The following is a 6,074-nucleotide window of genomic DNA, read 5'->3' as shown; positions in this document are numbered from 1 at the left end:
TGTAACTGGTCCCTAACTGGTCCCTAACTGGTGTTACTGGTGTTTTCCAGGCCATTTCCAGTTCCGCCCCCCCCACTCTGTGCAAACTGGGGTAACTGGGATGTAACTGGGATGTAACTGGGCTGTAACTGGGGATCTCTAGGGTGTCTAGGCTATCTCTAACTGGTCTCTAACTGGTCTCTAACTGGTCTCTAACTGGTCTCTAACTGGTGTTACTGGTTTTTTCCAGGCCGTTTCCAGTTCCGCCCCCCCCACTCCGTGCACACTGGGGTGTAACTGGTTTATATCTGGGGTAACTGGGATGTAACTGGGGATCTCTAGAGTGTCTAGGCTATCTCTAACTGGTCTCTAACTGGTCCCTAACTGGTGTTACTGGTGTTTTCCCAGGCCGTTTCCAGTTCCGCCCCCCCCACTCTGTGCACATTGGGGTGTAACTGGTCCCTAACTGGTCCCTAACTGGTTTCCCAGGCCGTTTCCAGTTCCGCCCCCCCCACTCTGTGCAAACTGGGGTGTAACTGGTTTATCTCTGGGGTAACTGGGATGTAACTGGGATGTAACTGGGCTATCTAGGGTGTCTCTAACTGGTCTATACTGGTCTCTAACTGGTTTCTATCCCAATTCCCAGGCCGTTTCCAGTTCCGCCCTCCCCACTCTGTGCACACTGGGGTAACTGGGATGTAACTGGGCTATCTCAGGGCTATCTAGGGTGTCTCTAACTGGTCTCTAACTGGTCCCTAACTGGTGTTACTGGTGTATTTCCAGGCCGTTTCCAGTTCCGCCCTCCCCACTCTGTGCACACTGGGGTAACTGGGCTGTAACTGGGAGGGGACTGGGAGGCACTGGGAGGCACTGGGAGGGCACTGGGAGGCACTGGGAGGCACTGGGAGGCACTGGGAGGGCACTGGGAGGGGATTGGGAGGCACTGGGAGGCACTGGGAGGCACTGGGAGGGATTGGGAGGCACTGGGAGGGACTGGGAGGCACTGGGAGGCACTGGGAGGCACTGGGAGAGCACTGGGAGGCGATTGGGAGGCACTGGGAGGCATTGGGAGGGATTGGGAGGCACTGGGAGGCACTGGGAGGCACTGGGAGGGCACTGGGAGGGGATTGGGAGGCACTGGGAGGCACTGGGAGGACTGGAGGACTGGGAGGAGCTGGGAGGCACTGGGAGGGACTGGGAGGGCACTGGGAGGCACTGGGAGGGCACTGGGAGCACTGGGAGGCACTGGGAGGGCACTGGGAGGCACTGGGAGGCACTGGGAGGCACTGGGAGGCACTGGGAGGCATTGGGTAGCACTGGGAGGCACTGGGAGGGACTGGGAGGGAAGCTGAAAGAACTGGGAGGGGCACTGGGAGGCACTGGGAGGGGATTGGAGGGGATTGGGAGGCACTGGGAGGCACTGGGAGGGCACTGGGAGGCACTGGGAGGCACTGGGAGGGCACTGGGAGGCACTGGGAGGCACTGGGAGGCACTGGGAGGGGATTGGGAAGGACTGGGAGGGACTGGGAGGGCACTGGGAGGCACTGGGAGGGCACTGGGAGGCACTGGGAGGTACTGGGAGGCACTGGGAGGGACTGGGAGGGAGCTGGGAGGCACTGGGAGGCACTGGGAGGCACTGGGAGGCACTGGGAGGCACTGGGACTCCAACGTGTGCCGGGCCAGGAGCTGGATCCGAGCCGTCATCAAACGGGGATGAACTGGGACGGACTGGGAATAAACTGGGAATAAACTGGGAGATCGAAAATGAACAGATCTGAGTGCTCTGGTGGCGATTGGGAGGCACTGGGAGGCGACTGGGAGGATTGGGGGCACTGGGAGGGCACTGGGAGGGACTGGGAGGGACTGGGAGGGATTGGGAGGCACTGGGAGGGACTGGGAGGCACTGGGAGGCACTGGGAGGAGAAGCTAGAAGGAACTGGGAGGGGCACTGGGAGGGATTGGGAGGCACTGGGAGGGACTGGGAGGGAAGCTGAAGGAACTGGGAGGGGCACTGGGAGGCACTGGGAGGCACTGGGAGGCACTGGGAGGGCACTGGGGGGCACTGGGAGGCACTGGGAGGGCACTGGGAGGCACTGGGAGGGCACTGGGAGGCACTGGGAGGCACTGGGAGGCACTGGGAGGGCACTGGGAGGCACTGGGAGGCACTGGGAGGGCACTGGGAGGCACTGGGAGGCACTGGGAGGCACTGGGAGGCACTGGGAGGCACTGGGACTCCAACGTGTGCCGGGCCAGGAGCTGGATCCGAGCCGTCATCAAACGGGGATGAACTGGGACGGACTGGGAATAAACTGGGAATAAACTGGGAGATGAAATGAACATCTGGAGTGTCTGGTGTGATTGGGAGGCACTGGGAGGCACTGGGAGGGACTGGGAGGGGATTGGAGGGCACTGGGAGGCACTGGGAGGGGATTGGGAGGGAGTGGGAGGGGATTGGGAGGCACTGGGAGGGACTGGGAGGGCACTGGGAGGCACTGGGAGGCACTGGGAGGCACTGGGAGGCACTGGGAGGGGATTGGGAGGCACTGGGAGGGCACTGGGAGGCACTGGGAGGGCACTGGGAGGCACTGGGACTCCAACGTGTGCCGGGCCAGGAGCTGGATCCGAGCCGTCATCAAACGGGGATGAACTGGGAATGAACTGGGAATAAACTGGGAGATGAAATACGGACTGACTGGAGTGTTCTGTGGGGGCTGGGAACCACTGGGAGCGACTGGGAGGGGATTGGGGGCACTGGGAGGCACTGGGAGGACTGGGAGGACTGGGAGGGGACTGGGAGGCACTGGGAGGCACTGGGAGGCACTGGGAGGGCACTGGGAGGCACTGGGAGGACTGGGAGGACTGGGAGGGACTGGGAGGCACTGGGAGGCACTGGAGCACTGAGGGACTGGGAGGACTGGGAGGCACTGGGAGGCACTGGGAGGCACTGAGGACTGGGAGGCACTGGGAGGCACTGGGAGGCACTGGGAGGCACTGGGAGGCACTGGGAGGACTGGGATGAACTGGGAGGAACTGGGAGGACTGGGAGGGCACTGGGAGGCACTGGGAGGGCACTGGGAGGACTGGGAGGCACTGGGAGGCACTGGGAGGGCACTGGGAGGCACTGGGAGCGACTGGGAGGGGATTGGGAGGGCACTGGGAGGGGATTGGGAGGCACTGGGAGGCACTGGGAGGGGCACTGGGAGGCACTGGGAGGCACTGGGAGGCACTGGGAGGCACTGGGAGGCACTGGGAGGCACTGGGAGGCACTGGGAGGGCACTGGGAGGCACTGGGAGGCACTGGGAGGCACTGGGAGGCACTGGGACTCCAACGTAGCCGGGCCAGGAGCTGGATCCGAGCCGTCATCAAACGGGGATGAACTGGGAATGAACTGGGAATAAACTGGGAGATCGAAAATTGACATCTCTGAGTGCTCTGGTGGCGATTGGGGGGCACTGGGAGGCACTGGGAGGCACTGGGAGGGCACTGGGAGGCACTGGGAGGCACTGGGAGGCACTGGGAAGGAGTGGGAGGGAAGCCGGAAACAACTGGGAGGGGCACTGGGAGGCACTGGGAGGCACTGGGAGGGCACTGGGAGGCACTGGGAGGCACTGGGACTCCAACGTGTGCCGGGCCAGGAGCTGGATCCGAGCCGTCATCAAACGGGGATGAACTGGGACAGACTGGGAATAAACTGGGAATAAACTGGGATAACGAAAATGAAGCGTTTGGAGTGTTCTGTGGGGACTGGGAGGCACTGGGAGCGACTGGGAGGGGATTGGAGGGATTGGGAGGGACTGGAGGACTGGGAGGGACTGGGAGGCACTGGGAGGAGGCACTGGGAGGCACTGGGAGGGACTGGGAGGCACTGGGAGGGACTGGGAGGACTGGGAGGAACTGGAAGGAACTGGGAGGGCACTGGGAGGGACTGGGAGGGCACTGGGAGGCACTGGGAGGCACTGGGAGGGCACTGGGAGGCACTGGGAGGCACTGGGAGGGCACTGGGAGGCACTGGGAGGCACTGGGAGGCACTGGGAGGGCACTGGGAGGGCACTGGGAGGCACTGGGAGGGGATTGGGAGGGACTGGGAGCGACTGGGAATGAGTAGGAGGGCACTGGGAGCGCACTGGGAGCGCACTGGGAGTGCCCTGGGAGCACCCAGGGCTGAACTGGGCTGAACTGGGAGCGCACTGGGCTGAACTGGGAGTGCCCTGGGAGCATGCCCGGGCTGAACTGGGCTGAACTGGGAGCGCACTGGGCTGAACTGGGAGTGCCCCGGGAGCACCCCGGGCTGAACTGGTTTGAACTGGGAGCGTACTGGGCTGAACTGGGAGTGCCCCGGGAGCACCCCGGGCTGAACTGGGCTGAACTGGGGACTGGGAGCGCACTGGGCTGAACTGGGAGTGCCCTGGGAGCGCACTGGGCTGAACTGGGCTGAACTGGGAGCGCACTGGGCTGAACTGGGAGCTGCACTGGGAGTGCCCTGGCTGAACTGGGCTGAACTGGAGCACTGGGCTGAACTGGGAGCGCACTGGGCTGAACTGGGCTGAACTGGGAGCGCACTGGGAGTGCCCCGGGCTGAACTGGGCTGAACTGGGAGCGCACTGGGCTGAACTGGGAGCGCACTGGGCTGAACTGGGAGCGCAGTGGGAGTACCCCGGGCTGAACTGGGCTGAACTGGGCTGAACTGGGAGCGCACTGGGCTGAACTGGGAGCGCACTGGGAGCAGCACTGGGCTGAACTGGGCTGAACTGGGAGCGTACTGGGCTGAACTGGGAGCGTACTGGGAGTGCCCCGGGCTGAACTGGGCTGAACTGGGAGCGTACTGGGCTGAACTGGGAGTGCCCCGGGAGCACCCCGGGCTGAACTGGGCTGAACTGGGAGCGCACTGGGCTGAACTGGAGTGCCTGGGACACTCGGGCTGAACTGGGCTGAACTGGGAGCACCTGGGCTGAACTGGGAGTGCCCCGGGAGCACCCCGGGCTGAACTGGGCTGAACTGGGCTGAACTGGGAGCGTACTGGGCTGAACTGGGAGTGCCCCGGGAGCGCCCCGGGCTGAACTGGGCTGAACTGGGAGCGTACTGGGCTGAACTGGGCTGAACTGGGAGCTCACTGGGAGTGCCCCTGGCTGAACTGGGCTGAACTGGGCTGAACTGGGAGCGCACTGGGCTGAACTGGGCTGAACTGGGAGCTCACTGGGAGTGCCCCGGGCTGAACTGGGCTGAACTGGGAGCGCACTGGGCTGAACTGGGAGTGCACTGGGCTGAACTGGGCGCACTGGGCTGAACTGGGAGCGCACTGGGCTGAACTGGGAGTGCCCCGGGAGCACCCCGGGCTGAACTGGGCTGAACTGGGAGCGCACTGGGCTGAACTGGGAGCGCACTGGGCTGAACTGGGCTGAACTGGGAGCGCACTGGGCTGAACTGGGAGTGCCACCCGGGCTGAACTGGGCTGAACTGGGAGCGCACTGGGCTGAACTGGAGTGCCCTGGGCTGAACTGGGCTGAACTGGGGCTGAACTGGGAGTGCACTGGGTACCCGGGCTGAACTGGGCTGAACTGGGAGCGCACTGGGCTGAACTGGGAGCGCACTGGGAGTGCACTGGGAGCACCCCGGGCTGAACTGGGCTGAACTGGGCTGAACTGGGAGTGCCCCGGGCTGAACTGGGCTGAACTGGGAGCGTACTGGGCTGAACTGGGCTGAACTGGGAGCGCCCCGGGCTGAACTGGGCTGAACTGGGAGCGTACTGGGCTGAACTGGGAGTGCCTGGGAGCACCCGGGCTGAACTGGGCTGAACTGGGAGCGCACTGGGCTGAACTGGGAGCGCACTGGGCTGAACTGGGAGCGCACTGGGCTGAACTGGGAGCGTACTGGGCTGAACTGGGAGTGCCCCAGGAGCACCCCGGGCTGAACTGGGAGCGCACTGGGCTGAACTGGGAGTGCCCCGGGAGCACCCCGGGCTGAACTGGGCTGAACTGGCAGCGCCCCTGGCTGAACTGGGCTGAACTGGGCTGAACTGGGAGCGTACTGGGCTGAACTGGGCGCGGCTCAGCGGCCGGACCGGCCCGGGCGGCTCCCAAAGGGGCCCCTTTTTTTC

The sequence above is a fragment of the Myiozetetes cayanensis genome, unplaced genomic scaffold, assembly GCF_022539395.1.
Source record: "Myiozetetes cayanensis isolate MyiCay16 unplaced genomic scaffold, myiCay2020 scf382, whole genome shotgun sequence".
Classification (NCBI taxonomy): Eukaryota; Metazoa; Chordata; class Aves; order Passeriformes; family Tyrannidae; genus Myiozetetes; species Myiozetetes cayanensis.
Note: the sequence above shows the minus strand (reverse complement) of the source record.